At 46.8% G+C, this 26,579-nt stretch overlaps 1 protein-coding gene across 1 annotated transcript in view; it reads right to left on the bottom strand.

Moving 5' to 3' along the window:
- EVI2B (ecotropic viral integration site 2B) overlaps nt 1-26,579 on the bottom strand; it is a 449,729-nt gene that overhangs the window by 389,595 nt on the left and 33,555 nt on the right. The window lies entirely within an intron of this gene.

Here is a 26,579-nt window from a genome sequence, read left to right as displayed (position 1 = left end):
GACGAAATGATGTTTCTTACTATGGGCACATGGTAGACAGGCACTTCTAATGTTGGTTTCCCTCCGCTGTTTTTAAGACACCCTTAAGGAACTCAGTAGGGAGACTGACTTGACAACTATAAGATAACATGGTAACTACAATGTTGAAATTCTTTCAAGCAGCACACTTGTATAGAAAACAATGTTATGGGTCCTGTTTTAAGAAGGCCAACACCAAACCTGGTATTTCTCAGCCCTATCAGACCCAATACTCCCTTTTCATAAACATTTTTAATGCCTCCTTTGCCTTTCTTAAATGAAACTTGGTGATAAAAATGACCCATTTACACACAAACTGAAAAGACTTAATACTCGACTTGCAATTTAAGTGCAAAATAAAAGGAATGCAATAAAATAATATTTCAACATGTGAGTGCTTGGGCATGAGGTAGGGAGATGCTTGCACAGGCTAAGAAGAAGTAAGTTTGGATTAAGAAGTTGGACGATATTTAATATTAAGCTGAACCATGTGAAATTACTGATATGGAACTGTTTTTGATCTATGAAAATGGAATTTCACATGATTCAACCTAATATTTGACATTCTAAATACAAGCAAACTAAATCTTCTACCTATCATGCGTGTGCGTGTTTGTGTGCGTATACATGTGTATATCACACCACGAATCAACAGTGACAAACACAGGTAGGTATAGATGTGCTGGTGACTCAAATACCATAAACAACATCACCATTCAGGCTGTGATTTTCCAAAATGATAGTCCACTCTTATAAAAATTACAAACAGCACAAAGTATAATCTTTTCTTGTTTTGCCCAGTAGTTGCACTTCTGAAAAATTAAGCTTGTCCTTTTGAAACGCAAGAGCAAAACACTGCATTTGGTTGAAGGTCTCAAAACCCTTAACCCAGTAATTCTACTTCTAAGAAGAATCCTCTTCTAAGAATTCCACTTCTAAGAATATATGTAAGTAAACAATCCAGATTGCCATTGAAATCTGTGCACAGAAAGCATGGTATAGAATGATGGAACTAATGACATACCAACAATAGGGAAATGGGTGAGTAAATGATGGTACAGTGTCTCTGTGGTCTAGGAAGGAGCCATCGGAGATGAATGGTTGGCAGCTGTTGTAGGGCATGGGTGCTTTGGGGCTTTTCCCCCATTGCTTTTCTCATTTTCTATAATGATTTTCATTCCCGTAATAACTGGATGAAAACTGACTCCAGGGAAAGGAAAAACAAAGAGCCATGAAGGGCATGGCTGGAATCCCTTCCATGGAATGAAGAAACTGGAGAAGGGGACTGCGGAGAGCCGTTCACTGGGGCCACCGGGGCTCCCGCATCTCTGCCCCATCTGAGGCTTCATCAGGGTGGGAGTCCCCAGCACCCCTCCAGGGGCTCCCAGGAGCGAGATCCAGGCTCCCACAAGGCCCAGCCTGTGGCCTGCAGAGTCACCACAGAGCCGGTGCTCTAGACCTTTCCGCTGTGACTTGGGCTCCAGGCTCCGCTGGGGGAAAGGAGGCCTGGAGGCTCTGCTGAGAGGTACTCAGGATGGGAGAGAATCTGTTTTGTTCTTCTTGGCCCTTCTTTTTTCTTTTCTTTTTTTTTTAAATTTTTGGGCCACACCACACGGCATGTGGGATCTTAGTTCCCTGACCAGAGGTTGAACTCGTACCCCCTGCATTGGAAGCTCGGAGTCTTAACCACTGGACCACCAGGGAAGTCCCCAAAATCTTTTTTTTTTTTTTTGTTTTGCCGCACCACACAGCTTGCGGGATCTTAGATCCCTGACCAGGGATCAAACCCAGGGCCCCGGCAGTGAAAGCACCGAGTCGTGACCACTGGGGCCGCCTGGGAATTCCCTTCCTGGCCCTTCTTAAAGTGAGTTAGAGAAAAAAGCAGGCCACAAAACAGCATAAACATATAATATTATTCCAGTGTAATAAAAAGACTCTCTGTGGGGCTTCCCTGGTGGCGCGCAGTGGTTGAGAATCTGCCTGCTAATGCAGGGGACACGGGTTCGAGCCCTGGTCTGGGAAGATCCCACATGCCGCGGAGCAACTAGGCCCGTGAGCCACAATTGCTAAGCCTGCGCGCCTGGAGCCTGTGCTCCGCAACAAGAGAGGCCGCGATGGTGAGAGGCCCGCGCACCGCGATGAAGAGTGGCCCCCGCTTGCCGCAACTGGAGAAAGCCCTTGCACAGAAACGAAGACCCAACACAGCCATAAATAAATAAATAAATAAATAAATAATTTTTTAAAAGCTGAAAAGGTTGTTTAAAAAAAAAAAAAAAAAAAAGACTCTGTGTGAGTGAGACTGTGTGTGCGCGACAGAGAGAGATGGATTCCGTGGGTGCTGGGGCAGGTATAGGAGTGTGGGTGGGGTGCATGTGTATGAAGGAGAGAGAGAGAGAGAGAGTGTAGAAGGAGTGACAGAGGGAGATACTGTAGGGGTGAGAGAGATTGCAGGGGTGAAAGACAAGAGAGAGAAAGATTGCGGGGAGGGGGGCCGGAGAGAGAGACATATTGTGGGCAGAGGGAGAAAGATATCGTGGGGGTGAGAGAGAAATTTGGGGTGAGAGGGATTGTGAGAGGAGGTGAGAGAGGGTGGGAAAGTAAGAGCAATAGATGTGAGGGGGTAAGAGAGAGAGATTGTAGGGGCAGCAGAGAGATTGTGTCGGGATAAAAGAGAAAGACGGGGGCGGTGAATGAGAGATTGGGCAGGTGGCCAACAAATGGAGGGGTGGCAACAGGTGGTGAGGGTGAAGGAGAGATGCTCTGCATGTGCACAAGAGACGGTGTGAGTGTGTGTCTGTGTGTGAGAGAGATCATGTGTGTGTGAGACGGTGTGTAGGCTACTTGAGAAGGCTCACACCCAAAGGAAAGGCCACCTAGCTCAGTGGCTGGGAGTGCAGACTGACCTGGGCTCAAGTCCCATCTCTACACTTACTAACATATAACACTGGGGACATCAACCTCTATGAGACTCAATTTCTCAGTCTGGAAGGTGGGGATCATAATAATAGCACCTACCTCACAGGAGTAACTTGAAATATTGCACCTGGGGGCACGTAGCAGAATGCTTGGCACCCAACAAACCTGGCTTCCATTACTTTGTACTAATAGTGGACGGAGCCAGACATTCTTCCAGGGGAAAAAGCTCACATAAGCACCCAAGCTACAAAATGAGACCAGTGGTCCCACTGGCCCACCCGGATGGCTGAGCACAAGCTGAGCCGAAGTCCCTCTGGTGACCTGGGGCAGCGGCCATCAGACTGTCCCTGCAATCTGCACACCGAGGACGTCTGCAGAGGTAGTCCTACAGGCAAGATACAGCCCAGATTGGGCCCACATTTGTGCCAATCAAGTGTGAAAAGGAATCAGTAAGAAGACATTTGGAGGCTATAAAAAACAAAACAAAAAGACAATCGGCCAAGAAAGAAACACTGGAAAAGGCAGGGGACAGGAAATCAAAGAAGCACGTCTTTCTCATACGTGTTTGAGCGGATTGTCTGAAATTAACTCTAAAATGTGGCTGCTCATCCTTCACAGAACTGGCCTCTGCGGTCCTAGTTACCACAAACAAACCAGCCCTCAGATGGTAGCTATCTGCCTTGCTGGAGCATACTCAGGAAAAGATTATTAAGTATTCTCACACAAGGAATGAGGTAAAAAACTATCCCCATTTTAGAGAGTATTTTATACTTCACCAGCATCCATCAATCTATACCTTTTGGTAAACATTGTATCTTATTTCAGGGATTTTGAAATTTGGGGCATTAGATATAATAAATACTATATGTCTATTTTCTCAAGTTATTTTCCTTATTTACAGGTTTTTTTAATTCTCAATTTCAGAAGAGCTTGTTCAAATTATTACCTGAATTTCTCTAAAACCCCAAGCTTCCATATGTGCCAAAAATTAATGTGTTTATTTACTGTAACATTAATTTGGATTTCAGGTCTTAGGTTTTGGAGATCCAGCTATCTAAAGCCTTAACACAGAACTTTTTATCCTCATCAATGTCCTTTATAAGTCAGCATTATAAGTTAATGACTTATGGGACTTCCCTGGTGGCACAGTGGTTAAGAATCCGCCTGCCAATGCAGGGGACACGGATTCGATCCCTGGTCCGGGAAGATCCCACATGCGCGGAGCAGCTAAGCCCGTGCGCCACAACTACTGAGCCTGCGCTCTAGAGCCCGCAAGCCACAACTACTGAGCCCACGTGCCACAACTACTGAAGCCTGTGTGCCTAGAGCCCATGCTCCACAACAAGAGAAGCCACCACAATGAGAAGCCCACGCACGACGAAAAATAGCCCCTGCTCGCCACAACGAGAGAAACTCTGCACACAGTAACAAAGACCCAACACAGCCAAAAGTAAATAAATAAAATTAATTTTTTTTAAAAAGCATTTATAAGTTAATGACTTATAAGATCCATAAACTCTCAGTCAGAAGTTACTACCTTTGCACTGGCTGTTAGGACAATTTCCTAAACGAACGAGGCTGTTTCATACTTTCCTTTTCATCTGACTGACTAATTCTACTGGGAGCTCTGAGAAAACATTCTTGCTGGTTACAATTTGTACTACTTCAGATATAATCATCCACTTTCTTAAGTACAGATTCCAGCCTGTACTGAGATAAATATTCCCTGGTTGTCCTTTGTCTACAGTTTCCTCATTGCTACAGTTCCCTGGTTGGAGTGTCACAAGCTTACTTTAAGAGACATCGTGTGACCTGGGTATCCATCTGTCAGCTGGAGATGCTGTTTCATTTTACTTACAATTCATAATCTTGAGCAAACCGAAAAGCCTGTTATCAGTAATGATTTGTTAATATGTTGCCATGTTAAAATTAATCAAAACCTACAATTACAGTAAAAATAATAATTTTACAAACGAAAAGGATAGCTCAAGCCATATGCAAATGCTTAGTTAGGTGAATGGATTGGTAATCAACATGGCACAGTGGTAATTGGAGGCTGATCGACACGGCACAGTGGTAATTGGAGGCTGATCCCTAAAAGTTTTAAGGACTAGATATGACCTGAAGTTTTCCCCCCAACTTTCTTACTTTTTCAGAACATGTCTTCGAGGCTTAAGATAGCACTTGTTAAATTATGTTTTCTTAAACACACACATGCACATGCAACTTCCAAGCAAAGTCTCTACACTGGTTCAGGAATGTTGCACGTTACAAATAGAAATTTGTTTTTAACACGAAAGTTAACAGATGCTTGGCCGTGTTCAGGTTTGTGTTACCCAAAAAAGTACTGAATGCAAACTGTATATGTAAATCTGAGGTCTACTGCCAACTTTTTAAAATAAACCTTAAAAGGGTTTTTTTTAAATGTTAAAAAGTGAGCTCATTTTTGCAAAAAATTAGTCTATACCTACATACATAGAAAAAAATTGTTTAAAAATTCCGAATATTAATGCCAGATAGCTCTGGGTTATATGACGGTGGAGGGGTTGGTCTTCTCTTTTTACACCTTTCTATAACATCTGAACTTTTATAGTGATTCTATTATTGCTTTTATAATCGGGAGAAAAAAATCAATAATCCGATTTTTATTTTTCAAAAATGATAAAGGAGGGGAAAAGTCTAATAAAATGAAAGTGGGTGAGAGTTGCTCACAGGCCTGGGAGCTGGAAGGAACCAGAAGAACTAATTGGGAAAGGGCACGGGCTGACCTAGACAGTCCCGGCTCCCCAAACAGTCCCCGAGGAGGAGGAGGAGCCAGGCACATGAGCAACTTTGAGGTCACGAGGCTCCAGAAAGAGCCAGACGTGCACCAGGGGCCAGCAATCCTAGGAAGTGAGGGCTCTACCCTAGATACAAAGGTCACTTGGACCCAGTCCTTGGAGAAGTGGTCAGTCTAGAAGAGCCAAAGAAAAGCATGGTGACATGAGTGAAAAACAAACCGATAGTATAATTTGCAATGTCTCTAGAAATCAGAGGAAAACATAGTGAAACAATGCCATCACTCTCCACATAACAAAAGAATAAAGAATTTTAAAATGCTGGTGAGGGTGTATGCGGACTAGCATTCACTCACTGCTATTGGGAATTATTACGTTACTCAGTGCTTTTGAAAAGCAACACGGCAGCAGGTACCAATCGTTGTAAGATATTCACATCCTTTCATAATTCCATCTCTAGAAGTCTACCCTAAGACAAACATAAAATGCTTTATTATCAAAGATAGTCATTGCAGTGTGATTTATAATTTTTTAAAAAGGAAATAACCTGAATACTGTCCAACAATAGTTAGAATGGTAATTTTTGATGCAACCTCTCAGTGGTGCATTACGTAGCCATTAAAAACAATGTTTATGGAGCCTTTATAACAAACACACAGGGAAATGTTTGTTACCATGTTAAATGATACAGTAGGATATAAAATTGTATATAGAACATGATTTTAACTACATAAAAGTCCACAGAAACCAGGAAGAAATGCTCTAAAACTTTATATAGTTCCCTGTGGATTGGCTGGGCTATGAATGGGTTTATCTTTTAAAAAATAATTTATTTTGAAGTAATTTCAGATTTACAGAAAAGCTGTAAGACAAATAAAAAGAACTGCCATATTCCTTTTAGTCAGGTTTCCCAAGTGTTAATGTTTTTCTACACTTGCTTTATTGCACGCATGTGTGCACACAATCTTTCTTTACACACACACACACAATATCTACAATCATTAGTCTTTTTCTGAAACATTTGAGGGCAAGCTGAAGATAGGATGTCTCAGTGCCGCTAAATACTCCAGAATATATTTCCTAGAAACAAAACACTCTGCAACATAACCTTCCCGATAGGGAAATCAACACTGGCACAGCACCATCATTCAATCTGCACCCCGTTCACGTTTCATCAACTGTCCCAATGTTTCTTTTTCCTCTTTCCTTTCTGGTCCAGGATCCAATCTAGGAATACACCTTGCATTTAGTTGTCATGTTTCTCCAATCTCCTCCAAACTGTAACATTTCCCCTCTCTTTCCCTCTTTCGTGTCTTTCTTTGACAGCTGTTTTTTTAAAGAGTGTAGATCTTTCATTTTATAGGGTACCCCCGACCTGAGGCTGACTGTTGTTTCCTTGTGATGAGACTCAGGCCATGCATTCTTGGCAGGAATAGCACAGAAATGAGGCTTCACTCATCTAAGGAGGCCCATGATATCAACTTACCGAGCCCTGGTGAGGTTCATTTTGATCACTTGCTCAGGTTGGTGGCTGCCAGGTTTTTCTACCAGAAAGTCACCATTTTTCCCTTTGTAATTGGTAAATATTTTCTGGAGATACATTCCAGCATTACACCCATATCCTGTTCTTCAAACATTCACCTGCCAGTCTTAGCATCATTGACAAGTCCAGCCTGAATCAACCATCACCGTGATGGTTGCCTAATGTGGATTTTTCCTATTTCCATCATTAACTGACAATCTCTTGCAAGAAAGAGCTTACCCTTCTCTCCTATTAATTTGTTCATTTACTTAACTACATCAATATGGTCTCATGGATTCCTATTTTATTCCACAAGTTTTATCCAGTACTATCATTATTAATGTTGATGCTCAAATTGCCCAGATTTGATCAATAAGACCCCCTTTCTAGCTGATCCCTATATCCTTTTATGTCCTCATCATTCTTTGAGCACTTCCTTCCTTTCTGGCACAAGATGTTCCAGACTCACCTTGTCCTTTCCCTGCTCCATCTCTAGAAGCAGCCACTTCTCCAAGAAGCCCTGTTTCATATTAGTGGAGAATGGTAATTAGAAACTAAGATCTGGGAGCTTGGTGTGTTCACCACGACTATTAGAATGTTATTGCTTCTAGGCCATCTACAAACTAAGAAATGCATGTACGTTTACAGGTACAAACACCTATAACTATATATATATTTATATAACTATAAATCTGCACATACATACATAAAATTCATGGTTTTAATGTGTGTATAAGTATGCATATGTCAGTGAGGTCACACCTCAGGGTTCTTTCTAGACATCCCCCTTTCCATGTTTGCAAATCACGTAACTGTAAGAAACTTGGCCCCCATCAGCCTCAACTTATTAATTTATTTGCTCAAGGTAAGCAATCTCCCAACCACAGCAGCTGCCTTCTCTGCCCACTGTCCCGTTCATGCCCCGCCTCCTCAGACACCAGGCACGCCAATACTTCTGCAAAATATTGCCTTTATGTATTGTCAAGCCCCACCTTTTTTCTTTTCCTTTTTTTTTTTTTTAAAAAAGATCTTTTTTTGATGTGGACCATTCCCAAAGTCCTTATTGGATTCGTCACAATATTGCTCCTGTTTCATGGTTTGGTTTTTTGGCCGAGGGGCATGTGGGATCCCAGCTCCCCGACCAGGGATCGAACCCGCAACCCCTGCATTGGAAGGCCAAGTGTTAACCACTGGACCACCAGGGAAATCCTCCCACCTTTTTTCTTTTAATATTTTAATGTGAAAAGGAATTCCCTGGTGGTCCAGTGGTTAGGACTCGGTGCTTTCACTGCCAAGGGCCTCTGGGTTTGATCCCTGGTCTGGGAACTAAGATCCCGCATGCCGCATGGCAGGAAAAAAAAAAAAAAAAAGAAAAGAAAAATGTGAAAGCCATTTAAGATGTAACACCTGCTGCTCTCCTGAGGAGGCTGCATATCGTCTCCCGTGGTTCTGGCTTGCATCCCCAGCAGGTGTAGGAATGCTATCAAGTGTATGGTGTTAGAATTGTTATAACAACCCCTCCGCCATGGGCCTCCTTGTCTCCGCCCCCCATGCTCCCTCTGCACCTACCCCCACTCTAGGCAGCAACTTCCAGGGATGTGGCCCTTCTAAGGGTCCCTCTGCCTCTCTAGAGACCAGTCAGCCCCCTGGCAGAGACCCTGAGGCCTTTCACAGCTCAGCCCCCATGGGTCCTTCTCCATCACCCATGGGGCACCTTCGATCTGGAGGGTGGGTCCCACAACCCACTCCTCCCCTTTCTCATCCTCACAGACCCAGCACTGAAGAAACTAAACCATCAAACCCAGTGAGCGTGTGGGAGCAAGCATAAAGGACACACAGGTCTGCGTTGACAAGAGGAGCTCTTTCCTTAGAAAGCTTGAATGTCAAAGGGTCGCTTATGGATGAGCAGAAAAGCTTCAGAAAGATGGTAGCAGCAAACAGCAAGAAATGGCAGGTTCTGGAGTCAGGATCTAAGGGCAGGGGTGGGCACGTTAGGACACCCTATACAGAAGTAGCCAGAAGGGTCCCTAATTCCCCCCCACCCACAAGCCACCCCGCACAGCAAAGGTCACCCTCCGGGCAGGACCTGGCCTCCCCCAGGGCAGGACAACAGGCGTCCTCCAGTCCTCGGATACACTGGGCCCCAGTCCGTTCATTGTTCCTGGCCAGAGTGAGAGCCCACATGCAAGGCAAGACCCTCCTCTGTTCAGGAAGCTCTGAAGGCAGATCCAGCCCCAGCTCCCACGCTGTCTCCCAGCCACACTCAGCCAGGAAGGGAAGCCAGGAGCAAGCGGAGACCATCACTTATCTCCCCAACTGGCCAGCTTTGTCTGGGCCTCATTTCACGCCTGTCCTGGGTCCCAACAGAACAGTCCAAGTGGAGCACAGGGTAGCAAGCTGGTTAGTAGTACCAGTGAGAACAGCCGTGGCAAGAAGCTCAAACGGCTTTCAGCTGTGAAAAATAACTTCATGTGACTCCCCCAGGACCATGTGTACCAGGCTGGGAGAGGTTAAATGACTCACACGCACCCCTCAGCCTGGGCACTGACCTGCTGCCAGCTTACCAACCCCTCTACTTTTCCCCAAGTAACTTTAATTGTTAATTTTAGGTGTCGATTTGACTGGGCCACAGGGTGCCCAGATTTTGGTCAAACGTTATTCTGGATGTTCCTGTGAGGGCGTTTCTGAATGAGTTAACGTTTGCATCTGTGGACTGGGCAAAGCAGATTGCCCTCCCTAATGTGGGTGGGCGTCATGCAACCACCTGAAGGCCCTAACAGAACAAAAAGCCGGCTGCTCTGTGAGTAAGGAGGAATTCCTCCGGCCTGACTGCCATCAAACTGGGACACTGGCTTTTTCTTGTTTTTGGAGTCAAACTGAAACATGAGGGTGTGGAGGAAAGGGAGCCCCTCCCCTACTCTGCTGGTAGGAACATAAATTGGTACAGCCACTATGGAAAACGGTATGCAGGTTCCTTGAAAACCTAAAAATAGAACTACCATATGATCCAGCAATATCACTCCTGGGCATATACCCAAAATATAATTTGAAAAGATACATGCACCCCTATGTTCATAGGAGCACTATGTACAATAGCCAAGACACGGAAGCAACCTAAATGTCCATCGACAGATGAATGGATAAAGAAGATGTGGTGTATATATAGTCAATGGTATATTACTCAGCCATAAAAAAAACACAATGAAATAAGGCCATTTGAAGCGACATGGATGGACCCAGAGATTATCATATTAAGTCAGAAAGACAAATACCACAAAATATCACTTAACACGTGGAATCTAAAATATGACACAAATGAACCTATCTATAAAACAAAAACAGACTCAGATGTAGAGAACAGACTTGTGGTTGCCAAGGGAGGAGATGGGGTAGGGGAGAAAAAGGTTGGGAGTTTGGGATTAGCAGGTGCAAACTATTATATATAGGATGGATAAACAACAAGGTCCTATTGTATAGCACAGAGAACTGTATTCAATATCCAGTGATAAACCATCATGGAAATGAAAAAACATATATATATGAGTCACTTTGATGTACAGAAGAAATTAACACAACATTGTAAATCAACTATACTCCAATAAAATTTTTTTTTTTTAAAAATGAGACATCAGTTTGGCCTCAGGCCCGCAGGCTTTCTCAGTGAAACAACACCATTGGCTCTCTGGCCTTCAGGCTCAGAATGGAACTATATCATCAGCTCTCCTGGGTTCTCTAGCTCGCCGACTCACCTGCAGATCTTAGGACTTGTCAGCCTCCGTAATTACATAAGCCAACTCCTTGTAATAACTCACTTTACACACACACACCCTGTTGCTTGTTCCTCTGGAAAACCCTGACTAATACAGTGGCCCCGACAGAGGCAGTGACTTGGCCCAGGCCCCTCAGCATTGCAGCGGAGGACGTAGGTGCCAAGCTTCCAAGCACAGCCCCCTCCTCCTCCTGTTTCCCGGTTCACAAGGACTGGGACCCTCCCTTATGGAAGAGCATCCCATAATGGCTTCAGCCACGGTGGGGCCTGCCCAGAGGGACCGGGCAACCTCTCAGGATGCCAGGCAGCTGGCAGGAGGGAGCATGTGTGTGCAGAGTCACAGAGGCCTGGGTTGAAAGCCCAGCCCCTCTGCAGACTAGTTCTATGGCCTTGGCGGTTTGCTACACCTCTCCAAGCCTCAGTGAGCACCTCTGTAAAATGGGGATCATATCACCACAAAGCTGTAGGGAGGATTAAACAAGACACTGCTTGTCAAGTACCCAGCACAGGGCCTAGTCCATCAGTGAAGCCCAGGGAGTATTCTTTCTCTCCCCTACTCTCTTAACTTTCCCTTAATTAATCTCACCAAGTGATTGAGAACCACTGCCCCAGGCCAATGGCCCTTAACCCTGATGTCCATTAAAATCACCTAAAAAGGCTTTGAAACATACCAGCAGTCAGGTCTGTGCTGGCCCAGTACCTGTAGTTTTAACCCCCCACCCCTCAGGGGGATTCTCAAGTGCAACCAGGGTGAGAACCCCCAGGCGACCCCTACTCACCGGAATCTCTCACCCTCCATGGTCTCAGAAAACTAAGCTAGAAGGACACATAAGGCGGCCTGGGGCTGAGCACATAGCTGGTCAAAGGCAGCTCCTTGTCCCTTCATTGCCTGACCTATCGGCCCCGTGGGTGCCAAGGTCAACCTCTCTGCATCCCTGGAGGGGCTTAGCCTCGTAACCTGTGTGGCACTCCCGGTGGGGTCACTGAATTGCAAACTTTCTGCCTCGCACCTCCTAGACTCAGTTCCTTCATCTGCAGTGTGGGGAAGCATAAGCTCGTGGGAGTAAAACCCCAGCACGGCAGCCAGCTCCGGGACCACGTCTATATCCCCGAGGACGACACTTAAGGCTTTCCGTCATCCAGCCGCCGCCCGCATCTCCAGTCCCTGCCTTCTCACCTGCACACGGGCTACCCACTCTGCCTAGACCATGCTCCTCACCTTTGCTGCCTGGAAACTCCTACTTATCCTTCAAAGCCCTACGCAATCGTCATCCTCCTGCTTTGCAGCCTTCCAGGACTGTTAATCAGGGTTCTTAGGGTCCACAAAAGCCTAACTCAAGCTTCATTATGCAGCAAAGTGACGTTTTTGGCTTTCCTACCTGGTATCCAGTCATCGCTCTCCTATTCTTAATGCTGGTTTCCTCCGACTTGTCTTCACTCTCCAGCAGCCTCGCTCCATGTGGTGACCAGATGACCACCAGCATCTCCAGGCTCCTGGCTTACCAGTGAGCAGCCCCAGCAGCACGGGAGTGTCTCTGACCCAGTAGTTCCAGGACAAGGCCTAGGGTTGCTTTCACTGGCCTGGATTGGGTCCCACGCCTATCTCTGAACAAGTCACTGTTGTCAGCAATGTTCCAAAGGGCCGGACAGCCCAGGGGCATGTGTCCATCCCTGGACCCTGGGGATGGGGTCAGCCTGCCCCCAACCAAATGGAGTGAGAGCAGGAACTGTGATTCCCAAAGGGACTTTGGGAGCAAATACCAGATGGAGAAACGGGAACTCGGCAATAACATACTGCAGCAGCCGGCCTTCACGGGGTCAGGACCCCCTCCTCTCCGCTCCAGAAGGCTCCGAGTGCCCCCTTATCAGAGCATGACAGTTTCCACACGGACTTGGCTTTGCACGCGTCTGCCCTCGGCGGCGGAGCCTGAGCTCTGTAAGGGGTAGAGACAGCAGACTGGCCGCATTTAAAGCAATCAGCGAGATGGCAAATCTCTGACAGCTGGGCAGGTTTCTCCCTGACTGGGGAAATAAGCTCTCTTGGGGCCAGGCGGTCTCTGTATAGAGAACACCTGTGAAAGGTGAAAACTCTGGATGGTAGGAAGGAAATCAGGGAGAAGAGAGAGCAAAATGGCTCCTTGTGATAAAGTCAGGAGTTTGGCAGCCCAGCAAGGAGCTGGCAGAAAAGCCTGAGATGGAGGGGAGGAGAGAAAGCTGGGAAACACCTTGGGAGGCAGATTCAAGGCCAAGAGGCAGCCAATGTCTCGCAGAGGCTGGAAGAAGAGAGAGCGTTAGAGTTAAGGCTGGGCTGGGCGGGCTATACCCCTTCTGACTCCTTCAAGTTTTCAGTAATCATCTGCTAATACCCCACAGCCTGTGTTGGTGGCTGATCTGGAGAATCAAGAGGAAAATGCTAGGTTCTTCTGTAAACTCCACATAGGGCTGAGAAAAAAAACCACGACCTGGAAGAAAGATGTAGCAAGAGCAAGAATTCAGTGGAAATGTACTAAATGCCACTGAACTGTACACTTTAAAATGGTTCGAACGGTAAATTTTCTGTGTATCTTATCACAATCTTTTTTTTTTAAATTAATTTATTTTGGGCTGCGTTGGGTCTTCTTTGCTGCACGCGGGCTTTCTCTAGTTGCAGCGAGTGGGGGCCACTCTTCGTTGTGGTGCGAGGGCTTCTCATTGCAGTGGCTTCTCTTGTTGCGGAGCACGGGCTCTAGATGCACAGGCTCAGTAGTTGTGGCACACGGGCTTAGTTGCTCCGCGGCATGTGGGATCTTCCCGGACCAGGGATCAAACCCGTGTCTCCTGCATTGACAGGGGAATTCTTAACCACTGCGCCACCAGGGAAGTCCCCACAGTCTTTTTAAAAAGTGGAAAATATCTACATGGTGGGGGGGAGGGGGGCAGAGGAGAAGTCAGTGGATGTAGGAAATCAAAGCAGGAGGTCCCAAAGAGAAACCCAGACATGAGATGGGGGCTTCAATAGACCCACCATGCGCACATTTGACTGGGAACCAGTTTTTCTTAACTGTTAAGGAGAAGGGTGATGCCGCATGGCTCAAACACAGACATTATCGATAATTAATAAATAAATCATTGTCATTGTTATGATTATTTATTCCATGGCTCCATTCCACTAGCTTGGAGCTGACAGTAAACCTAATACGATCTCATTGCTTCTTAAGATGCCCATCTTTTCACAATTTCACAACTCTGAAATTGGGGTGCACGTTTCAATTAACAGTATAACATAGCTGGCAGCATTCTTTTGCTGTCGGTACATAAAATAACAATGTTTCTTACAATCACCATCAGATCTTGGGTTCTACGGAATACTGTCAATAGGAGAACAAGAGCCACGTGGTCTGTTTCTCTGTGGCCCGTCTCAGGGAAGTGAACTTGGACAGATCCACATCCTCACAGAGCACACGGACCTTCTGACTGCAATACTGGGGGGGCATTAACTCCACCAGCCTGCTGCCCCGACCACTTCTATTTTATCGTCTGACCCCAGCCTGCCAAGGACCTGCACAGCTGGGAAAGACGTGTCTCAGAAAAGGAAATTAGTTTCTCAGATGTGCGATGTTTGCAAAGGAAGTGAAATGTGGTGTTTATTCCATGAGCCCTGCATCCTGCACTTAGGAGCTGCCTGTGACCCTCGGGGGGCCACACAGACTCAAGGCCCATGGCCCTCCAGGGCTGGGACACAACATCTTCGTGGGGGTGTGGGGGGCAGTTAGCAATCACCTTGGAAACGCTCTGCCCTCCCGGTAAGGAAGTGCTGCTGTTTTCCTTAAGATCAGCAAACCCAGGCCTCCTCCCCAGCCACCTTGAGGCTCTCTCCCTGTCAACCCTCTGCCTGCCTGTGAACCCTCGGGCCCAGCTTCTCTTATTCTGGCTGCACGCCTGAAACCCCGCTAGGAGGAGAACGATGGGGGTCTCACCAAAGCCCGGGAGGCTGAGACTGAGCACAGCCATTGGAGGAAGGCAACACGGTGTGGCTGTAAGAATCCGGAACAGGGTAGCCAGATAAAATACACTGGTGGCGCAGTGGTTAAGAATCTGCCTGCCAATACAGGGGACATGGGTTTGAACCCTGATGTGGGAAGATCCCACATGATGCGGATCCTGCAATTTTATTTGCTAAATCTGGCAACTCTAATCAGGGGGCGACACAAAAGCCATGAATCTCTGGACGCCCCTGGGCACTGGACACAGCCTCTCCCCACTGAGGCCGGCATGGGGGATCCAGGTGAAGAAGGCAGCCTTTCCCCGACTCCTTCACACGTCTGTCCCACTCGCCTTTCTGCTCTGAGCCTCAAAGGCTGCCTCTTTCAAACCAGAGGATTCAGCTGTGAGCCTGGCAGGACCCACTTCAAGGGCATGTAGGGTCGGCAGAATAATGGCCCCAAAAGTTAACCAGGTCCTAATCCCCAGAACCTGTGAATGTTACCTTCTGTGGCATAAGGGACTTTGCAGATGTGATTAAGCATTTCGAGATTATCCTGGATTATCCAGCATGGACCCTAAATGCGATCTTCATACAAGAGGGTGGCGAAGATTTGACAACAGAGGAAGTAGGAGATGTGACAACAGAAGCAAGAGGTTGAAGTGATGTCAGGAAGGGGGTCCCAAGCCAAGGCACGCAGGCAGCCTTCACAAGTTGCAGGAGGCAAGGAAATCCAGACTCCCCTAGAGCCTCAGGAGGAAGGGTGGTCCTGCCAACAACTTGATTTCAGCCAGTGAGACCCATTTCAGATTTCTGGCCTCCAGAACTGGGAGAAAATTAATTTGTTTTTGGGTGTTTTTTTTTTTTGGCCTCTCCTCACAGCATGTGGGATCTTAGTTCCCCAGCATGGATCGAACCCGCACCCCATGCATTGGAAGCACGGAGTCTTAACCACTGGACCGCCAGGGAAGTCCCCTACTGTATTGTTTTAAGCCACTTAGTTTGTGGTCATTTGTTACCAGTCCCACAGGGCTCATGCTCAGAAGGGCCCCACACTTGGTTTAATGCTCTGCTGGGGGGCTTCCCTGGTGGCGCAGTGGTTAAGAATCCACCTGCCAATGCAGGGGACACGGGTTCAAGCCCTGGCCCGGGAAGATCCCACATGCCGCGGAGCAACTAAGCCCATGTGCCACAACTACTGAGCCTGTGCTCTAGAGCCCGTGAGCCGCAACTACTGAGCCCCCGTGCCACAACTACTGAGCCCACACACCTAGAGCCCGTGCTCTGCAACAAGAGAAGCCACCGCAGTGAGAAGCCCGCGCACTGCAACGGGGAGTAGCCCCCACTCTCCGCAACTAGAGGGAGACCGCGTGCAGCAACAAAGACCCAACGCAGCCAAAAATAAACAAAATAGATACAACATTAAAGAAATAAAAAATGTTTTTTAAAAAAAATGCTCTGCTGGTACAGTCTTGAAATTCTAATTTTTGAACAAGGGACCCCACATTTTCATTTTGCACCAGGCCTCGCAGTAGCTGGTACTGGGGCCTGGTACACCTGCGGCTTCCACCCCTACCCCCTACTAAATCCAACACACCACGTGGAGCATCAGTGTGACTCCAAAATGGGGGAGAATAGGCTTATTTTCATACGAAAGCAATCAGACACATTATAGGAGAGCACACAAAATTCACATTAATTTAAAAGGTAAAACAAGAGACTTCCCATATCTTTTAACATCAGAGGGGTTACTCATGGCCAAATGCCCAGGCCCCCAAGGGCTACGCATCTCCTCTGCCGTCAGGGATGGCTACCCTGGGGCAGCAGTATTTCTCTATCTAGTGACTCCGCAATGCCACCAACTCCAGGAAGGATTGATCACAGAGGGTTGGAGGTCCCTTTTTCAGCCTCCCCTCTCATAAACTCCCTGGGCTCTCCAGCCTCCCTCACCGCTCCTGTCCCTAATATGCACAATTCTGTGGGTACATGTGTGGCACAGACCCTGTCTGGGACTTATTGGTCAGCAGTTCCAGCCGGGGCTCCAGGGTCAAGGTCATAGCTTGTTCAGCTGGTTTTGGAATGGGACTGCATGGGCTTTGGAGTCAGCCAGCTGAGGATGATTCTGTCAATCATTCAACTCCCACCAAAGCACCCGCTATGTGTCAAGTACTGTTCTAGAGACTGGAGATACAATGGCATGTTGGATTGTGTTTTCAACTTGGCATCATCGCCTCCCACTTCTGTAGTCTGCTCTACGAAGGGAAAGCCAAGAACCATATTTCCCAGAATCTCCTCCCGTGTACGTTTCTGGATTCAAGGCTGTCATGGAGACGGATTCAAAATGATGGATGTGAAGTCTGCAGCAACTTCCAGGTAAGTGCCTGCAAATTACTACTTGCAGGCAAGTGAGCTAGCAAGCAGAGGCTTCCTGGAAGTTTTTTAAGATTCGCAGCAGCTTCTGGGCAGACTCTTGAAAATGACTTTCCTTATTGCAACAGACTGAAATCACTGACAACCAGTTCCAGTATTTCTCAAAAGTCACAGTGGCCTCCCGGTGAGCTCTTGAGAACCGCCCACTTTTCCCCTCCCCACCCAAGGCTCCCCCCATCTTAATTCCCACCCGCCTCCCAACAATTGTGTTCCACAGATTGAATTCTCCAATTCCACAGATTGAAACCCTTCACACGTGGAATCCAGAGAGTAGCGTCTGTTTTCCTGACCAAACCATGACTGAAACCAACAGCCCACAAATCTAAGAACCTGTCCGCAGGAGAGCTTGTACTTCTAGTGGGCTGAGGCAGGTCACAAACAATGAAAGGCATAAATAAGGGCTACTCTGGTTAGGGTGGTCCGAGGGGCCCTCTCGGAGGAGGTGACTTTTGAGCTGAGACCAAAATGAGCCAAAGGAAGCCGCTGTGGGAAAGTGCAGGAGAACTTTCCAGAGAAGGAACAGCAAGTCGAAAGGCACTGATGAGGGAATGAAGGTAGCATATCCAAGAAATAGCAAGAGTCCTTCACTACTAACCACTAAAGCCTAATCTCCTCGAATTGTTTGAGAACCTAATAATGTCTGCAGTGATCTTACTCAGCACTTTGTCGACTGGACTTTTGTCCATCTACCCCAATTACAATGTAAGTCCATGCACACGGGGCCTGTCTTGTTCAACACTCTGTCCCCAGCACCTGGCACAATACCTGACCACTGGACGTTTAATATGTGGTGAATGAACCAACAGATGAGTGAAGTGTGATAAAAGCCATAATACAGATATGTTCAAGGTATAATGGAAACTCCAAGGAGGGAACATGAACGCTGCAGTGCCTGGGAGGTGGAGTGGGAAGATGTTTCTTACTGACAGTATTTGTGCGCCCCTCTGATAAAAGAGCACTAAAACCAGCACCAAAGTGCCTTTGGCTTGCACTTCCGGCTCTGTTTATCCCACTACCATGTTGGGTTTGGTTTAGTCTGCTGCAAACATTCTTCTGGGCGTTAGGCGGGAAAGGGGTTTCAAGGCCTAATTATTGCTTGCCCTCGCAAAACATAGTTCGCCAATGAACAGAAACCAACTAAGCTTCAAAATCAGACATGCCTCCGGGTGTGTGGGGAGGAGAGGTTTGGTGGGGAAGACATTTGTATTGCGTTGACACAGATCTGCATGGTTGACATTTGACAACCATCGACATTTGTTAAAGCCTGAAACATTCGTCCACTTAGGTTGCCATGGTGACACCCACTATCCAGGATGGGACCAAAAATGCAGCAACTGAAATCGACCGCAGTCAGATTACTAAGGTCTCAACCTCCCTCGTGGTCCTTCCTTTCCCCTTTCTGCTCCTCCAACTGTGGTTTCCCATGATAGTTGAGGCACAGAGCAAGTGGTTGATAAAGTGACCTCTTTAAAACACAAATCTGGGGCTTCCCTGGTGGTGCACTGGTTGAGAATCTGCCTGCTAATGCAGGGGACACAGGTTCGAGCCCTGGTCTGGGAAGATCCCACATGCTGCGGAGCAACTAGGCCCGTGAGCCACAATTACTGAACCTGCGCGTCTGGAGCCTGTGCTCCGCAACAAGAGAGGCCACGATAGTGAGAGGCCCGCGCACCGCGATGAAGAGTGGCCCCCGCTTGCCGCAACTAGAGAAAGCTCTTGCACAGAAACGAAGACCCAACACAGCCAAAAACAGATATAAATAAATAAATAAATAGAATACCATGGCCAAAAATTAGTAAAAATATTAAAAAAAAAAAAACAAAAAGACACAAATCTGATCATGTCAGTTCCCTGCTCTAAACAAGTCAGGGCTCCTCTGCTTTCCAATTAAAATAAAATCCAAACTCCTTCTTGTGGTCTCTTAGATCCTGCATGAGTTTCCCTGCTGACTGCGAGAGTTCACTGCCCCAAGGGTGAAGTCACCCTGGATATTCCCTCCCAGGACTTGATGTTTTCCTTTCCAGCCCGGCCTGCAGTGTATAATTATACATTCATTTCTTCACCATCTGCCTCTCCCACTTAATTATAAACTCTTTAACGGCAAAGTCTTTCTATTTGTTAACTCTTATGATCCATGGCCTAGCACAGTGCCTGGCATGTAGTAGATACTCAATAAATATTTGCTGTTAAGTAATTGGCACGCATCTCCAATCAAAGGGAAGGAAGGAAACTGAGCAGCACCACCCCGTAATCCAAGGGTGGAGGGAGGGAACACTTGAAGTGGGGGAACCAAGGACCTTCAGGGAGTCCCAGCTCAGGCCAGCTCAGCCCATGCTGAGGACATAAAGGAGGATTCCCGGCACATGGTCTCCATCCCTGGAGAGGCTGCTGTCACACCTTGGGACACACCTCCCCAAGTTGGTCCTTCTTCTGATGGTCTCTAAAGTTGGGGAACAGCTACCTATAGTTAGAAGCAAGGCAGAAAACTCACTCTCAGTTTATATTCCCTGACGCTTGGGGAGTGCAGTCATTCCCCAGAGCTTTTTCATCTTAATTATAATAATAACTAGCATTTATCAGCACATGCAATATGCCAGAAATTCTGCTGAGAGCACTTTACAAGAATATCTCATTTAATCCTCACAACAGTCCTATGACGTTGAGGTTACTATTATCCCCATTTTTTCAGATGAGGATGCTAATTCTCAGAAAAGTTAAGAAAATTGCCCATGACATCCCTGGTGGCACAGTGGTTAAGAATCCGCCTGCCAATGCAGGGGACATGGGTTCGAGCCCTGGTCCAGGAAGATTCCACATGCCGTGGAGCAACTAAGCCCATGCGCCACAACTACTGAGCCTGCGCTCTAGAGTCCATGAGTCACAACTACTGAGCCCGCGAGCCACAACTACTGAGACTGCGTGCCTAGAGCCCGTGCTCTGCAACAAGAGAAGCCACCGCAATGAAAAGCCCACGCACCACAACGAAAGAGCAGCCCCCACTCACCACAACTAGAGAAAGCCTGCACACAGCAACGAAGACCCAACTCAGCCAAAAATAAATAAATTTAATAAATTAAAAAAAAGAAAAGAAAATTGCCCAAAGTCAAAGAGCTACTAAATTTGAAAACTTTGAGCTCTTAACCATTAAGTGAGACCACCTCTCCTTAAATATAACCTATTTCCCCTTCCAACCAGCCTCCTGCCTCCCTGTCAGGCAGAGAAAAGCCTGAAGTCCCATCAACTAGGCACAAGGGTTAGTTGAGGTGGGGGGGGAAGGCACAATTGAAGAGCCTGGGGGTTTGACCTTACTGAGAGGAGGTTTGTAATTCTCTGGGAGAGTCTGGGAATGAATCAGGATGATTAAAAGGATCCTAAGCAAACTGGAGAACAATAAAAATTTTAAAAAATGGCTTTAAGTATTAGGTATTAATGGTAGCTGCCATAACAGACCCATCTTAAAATCTCAGTGGCTTAAGACAGAAAAATCTATCTCACCCACATCACAGGCTGATGCTGGTTGGTGGCTCTCCTCCAGGTGGTGACTCAGGAACCCAGCCTCCTTCCCTCTTGCAACTCTACCATTTCAGTGCCCTTCACTCAGGCTGCCTGGAGTGTGAAAAAGGTCTTGGACTGCCTGGGGCTGAAAGGGCTGTATCACTTCCCCTTGCATTTCCATTGGCCAGAACATAGTCACATGGTCCCAGCTGAATGCAAAGGAGGCTGGGAAATGTAATCTCCTGTGTTCTCGGGAATAGAAAACAGGGGTGAACACATAACATTGTTTCTACTATACTGTATAAGAAATAAGATGTAATCATTGCACCTCTTGTGACTCAGCCTTGGACAATATTTACATAGTCACAGTAAGGCAAACACCAGATATTGGTTCAACCAAAAATCACAGTATAACTATGTTAGGAGAATAAAGAGAGCAGAAGTGGTTTCAGGAGGAGTTGCCAGGTTGGGGAAAGAGAGCAAAATCTTTTTTAGTAGGAGGTCAGTAGATAATATAGAAAAAAATGTAATTGAGTATATATTTCATAATATATCTAAGTCAAACCATTATGGTGTACACCTTAAACTTACACAGTGATGTATGTCATTATATCACAGTAAAACTGGGGGGAAAAAGAAATAGCATTATAAACAGATTATTTAGAAATATGGTAGAAAATGCCAAAAGGAAGACTTAAAGAGTTTACGAAGGTTGACTCTAGAGAGTTGGATTCAGGCGCAGGGTGTGATCCTGCCTGCTTTAATTTTTTAACCAGCTACCCATGTTACCTTGATAAAAATAGAAAATTAATTTTTAGGGACTTCCCTGCTGGTCCAGTGGTTAAGACTCCACGCTTCCACTGTGAGGGGCACAGGTTTGATCACTGGTTGGGGATCCCACATGCTGCGCTAAGATCCTGCATGCCGCGCAACGTGGCCAAAAAATAATAATAATAATTTTGAAAAAGGAAAAAACAAAGAAAGGTAATGTTATTGTTTCCCTAGTGAGCAGAGGGCAAGGACAAACACCAGGTATGACACGGTGGAGGCACAAAGAAGAAACCCAGAGGCATGGGCCTAGCAAAAGGCACACCGCGTCCGATTCTTGCCACACCTTGCAGAGGCATCCTTGGGCCAGGCACAGCCGGAACACCTTAGGTTGTCCTCCAGGGGAGGGACCCTGGATTGGTTAAGTGGGCTGGGTTAGGCTATGGAAACACCTCCAAAATCTCAGTGGCTTCACACAACACCAGTTTCTTTCTCACTCACGTTCCTGTCCCATGAGGACTGGGGAGTGGCAGGGCTCTGCCCCATTCAGGCCCTGGGGACCAGGTGGAAGGAGGCTGCTCTCTGCTGGAGCTGCTCCACGGGTAACACGGTCTCCTCAGTTGCCATGCACCTGCTCTTGGATGCCTCAGCCCAGAAGGGACACGTGTCCTTTCCTCTCACAGCCCATTGGCCAGAACCACGTGGCCCCACGCAATTGATGTATAGTCTTCTGAGTGCCCAGAGGGGAGGAAAACTGGACATTGGTGCAAGCTGAGTGTCTACACAGATCCTGATTTCCTGTCACCGGGGAAATTTTAGAGGAGTTGGGAGGAGGCGGGGACCCCCTGACTGAGTTGGAAGGCTCAAGTCTTTGCAATCAGGGTTACCGCCTTCTACCAGGGTCAAGCCGTGGACACACTGATTGGTCCTTCTACAATACCTGAGTCTGTAATCTGCCATCTGAACCCACTATTACATGAAATGGGTTATTATTCTGAAGCATTAGAGAAATGGAGGAGAAAGGACGCAGGGCTCAAACCTCCAGTTCATTCCCCCGCCTCTCAGTAGGACCTCATCAAACCAGCCATAAAGAGCACAAAGCAATGGACAAATGAAAATGAGACACAATTTTAAACCACAAGCAGAGCTCTTTCTCAAGACCCACCAGGTAAAGTCCAACTTCCCTTTCATTTCTTTCAGAGATGACACGAGACCCATGTGACCCAATCGCCTCATCAGCAAGCACCCTCATCTCGCCTTTGCACTGATCCCCAAGTCAACATTGGCTTGGATAAACAGAGTCTCCACTGTCCTGTTTGGGAGTTTTATTCTAGATACTTCTCCATGTTTGGAATGTGCAAAGGCTGTTGTTACCACATTGGCCCAAGGCTTCTAAGACAAGGAAGCATTCAATCCTGGTCTGTTTCCATCAATGTAAAGATTATCCCTAGAGCCATGTATGTGTCTTAGAGAAGTGGTAGCAATAATAATGATAAAAATAACAATAGCCAACTTTTATTGAGTGTGCCCAGCACACCGTGTTATACTTGTCTTAACGCCTTTGGTCCTCCTAACAGCCCAGAAAGGCAAGAATTTTTATCACCCCTATTTTACCAAGATGAAAGAGATTCAGGAATTTCCCTAGGTACACACAACTAGTAGGTGGAGGAGCTGGGATCTGACCCATATAGTCTGGTGCCAGAGCCCAGGGTTTGGAGTTTTACAAAATTTCAGTTTAAATTCTGGCTCTGCCACTTCACACATGTGACATTAAGAAAATCATTTCTTATCTTTGAACCTCAGTGTCTCCTTAAAAAAAAAAAAGCCTGAGTTTCTCCAAAAATGGGGGTGTTATATCTACTTCTCTAGAGGTTGTTGAAGATTAAATAAAATACCCTGTAAATTTCTCAGCACAGGCCTGGCACGTGAAGGAAAGCAGGGCAAGCCCTTTTGGAGATGTGTTCTAGCCAAAGCTGCCCTAGACAAGAAGGCTTGATCTCCTTTTGGAGAGGCCCCACCACCACCCCCAATTATGTTTTTCATCCATAAATTAGAGATCAGTAGCCTTGTGATTCCACACAATGAGGCACAGAGAAGGTGCTGGAATGCTTTCACCCTCCCTCTCCCCTCTGACCATTGAGCATTTGGGTCATTGCCAGTTTCTCACTGTTATAAACACTCAGCCTCACACGTTTTTGCCCGGGCCTGTGCCTGTCTCCGCCTCTGGCATTTCTCCCCACTTTCTGAGTCAGACCTTTGGAGGTGCCTAGGTGGGACTGACCAAGGAGCGTCTCTTGGCACAGCCCTCGCCCTGGGACTGGGAAGAGCAGAGAAGACACAGCTGTTGGCACCCAGCACCAACTGGGGCCCAGTCTGCAGACCATCACCCTGCCCGGGAACCTGCCTGATAAGAATGAGTCCAAGGGGGCTTCCCTGGTGGCGCAGTGGTTGAGAGTCTGCCTGCTGGTGCAGGGGACACGGGTTCGAGCCCTGGTCTGGGAGGATCCCACATGCCGCGGAGCAACTAGGCCCGTGAGCCACAATTACTGAGCCTGCGCGTCTGGAGCCTGTGCTCCGCAACAAGAGAGGCCACGATGGTGAGAGGCCCGCGCACCGCGATGAAGAGTGGCCCCCGCTTGCCACAACTGGAGAAGGCCCTTGCACAGAAATGAAGACCCAACGCAGCCAAAAATAAAAAAAAATTAAAAAAAAAAAGTGCCAGGATTTTATAAAAAAAAAAAAAAAAAAAATGAGTCCAAGCAGAATTCATTTCTGTTTACCCATATCCACTTTAATATCAGTCATCACTCAGTTTTCACATCCCACGGCCATCATCCATCTTGGTGGACACCAGTCACCACCAACCCAGAACCACAGGCCAGAGAAAAAGCTCACCACCTCTGGATGCCCAAGTATGTCCGTCACATCAATTTTACGGCTTTTAACTTATTTAAATACTTATGAAGGGGCTTCCCTGGTGGCGCAGTGGTTAAGAATCCTCCTGCCAATGCAGGGGACACGGGTTCGAGCCCTGGTCCGGGAAGATCCCACATGCTGCAGAGCAACTAAGCCGTGTGCCACAACTACCGAGCCTGCGCTCTAGAACCCGCGAGCCACAACTACTGAGCCCGAACACCACAACTACTGAAGCCCGCGTGCCTAGAGCCCGTGCTCTGCAACAAAAGAAGCCACCGCAATGAGAGGCCCGCGCACCGCAATGAAGAGTAGCCCCCGCTCGCTGCAACTAGAGAAAGCCCGCGCACAGCAACGAAGACCCAACGCAGCCAAAAATAAATAAATAAATAAATACTTACGAAGAACCAGAGACCCCTAGGGCCAAGGATTCAAACTAAATTTTGAACCCCAAACGAGAAAGAACCAAGTTGATTCTCTGAACCCTGAAATGAAAATCCAAATACAATTTTTTTTTTTCCTGAACCATGAATCGAAGCCAAATTTTCCCAGGAAACATCCAATGAACTACTTTGACCTAAATTGTGGGCTGAGCCTCAGTTTCTCTATCTGTAGAATAAGGTTAAAAAGTACTCAGTCCATTCAGGCTGCTATAACAAAAATACCATAGATTGTATGACTTAAACAACAGAAATGTATTTCTCATAGCTCTGGAGGCTGCGAAGTCCAAGATCAAGGCATTGGCAGATTCAGTGTCAAATCCTACATGCTATTTAATGCCCAATTCAAATGCTACTTCCTCCACTAAATCTTCCGTATTAATTAGGGTAATTCTAACTCTTAATAATCCCAAACTGTCAGTGCCTTACCGTAATGGAAGTTTACTTTCCCCTCAAGTAACAGACCGAGGTAGGTATTCTTCATTGGCAGGTGCCTTTACTCCTTGGGATGATTTCAGGAACCCAGGCTCCTGCTGTCTGGTAGTTCTCCCTCAGCATCCTCTTCTTCCAGCCAAGAAAGGAGCAAGTAGACAAGCCACACTCATCCTTAAAAGCTCCAGACTGGAAGTGCTTCACGTTTTATCGGCAGGAGCAATGGCGTGGCCACTTGGGATGCAAGGAGGAGATGTCATCCCCGGGCTTTACCCTGTGGGATGGGGAGCACACATTTCTCACGGACAGTCAGCCACGTCTGCCATTCGTAACCTGAACCACCACCCTGCCCAACCCCACCCTCCATCCTAGTCATTCCTCCCTTCCCTGGTCCCCATTGTGTTTCATTTGCTCTTAGCCACTTGCACACACCAAAACCAACATTGTATGATGGCTGGTCCTGTATGTGCATGTCTCCTTGCCCCGAGGACAGGACCATGTCTTTCATCGGTGCATCCTCACAGCACTCATGACAGTGCCTGACACACGTCAGGTACGTGATCGGCACTTGTTATGTTAAATTACTCTGTTTTTTCTACATTCCTGGGTTATTTCTGTCCAAATGGCCAGTACTAACTATTAGTATCTCATCTCCTCCTGCCTTGGACAGGGCTGGAAGCACCAATTCGCTTGGCTCTACAGCTATAATAGGAAGTTGGATGGAACTTTCCTGTAGTCTCAATTTTTCAGTTAAAGACTAAAAGCAGAAAGTGACAGATAACATACATCCTCACATTTTAAGGAACACATTTTATGTCCAAAGAAGACATACAGATGGCCAACAGGCACATGGAAAGATGCTCAACATCATTAATCATCAGAGAAATGCAAATTAAAACCACAATGAGGTATCACCTCACACCAGTCAGAATGTCTAGCATCAAAAAGACCACAAATAACAAATGTTGGCGGGGATATGCAGAAAAGGGAACCCTCACATACTGTTGATGGGAATGTAAATTGGTGCAGCCATTGTGAAAAACAGTATGGAGGTTTCTCAAAAAACTAAAAATAGAGTTACCATATGATCCAGCAATTCCACTCCTAGGTACATACCTGAAAAAAACAAAAACACTAA

Source organism: Balaenoptera physalus (assembly GCF_965194825.1).
Source record: "Balaenoptera physalus genome assembly, chromosome: 20".
NCBI classification, from domain to species: domain Eukaryota; kingdom Metazoa; phylum Chordata; class Mammalia; order Artiodactyla; family Balaenopteridae; genus Balaenoptera; species Balaenoptera physalus.
The sequence above is the reverse complement of the archived record's forward strand: the minus strand, read 5'-3'. Positions and strand labels throughout refer to the sequence as shown.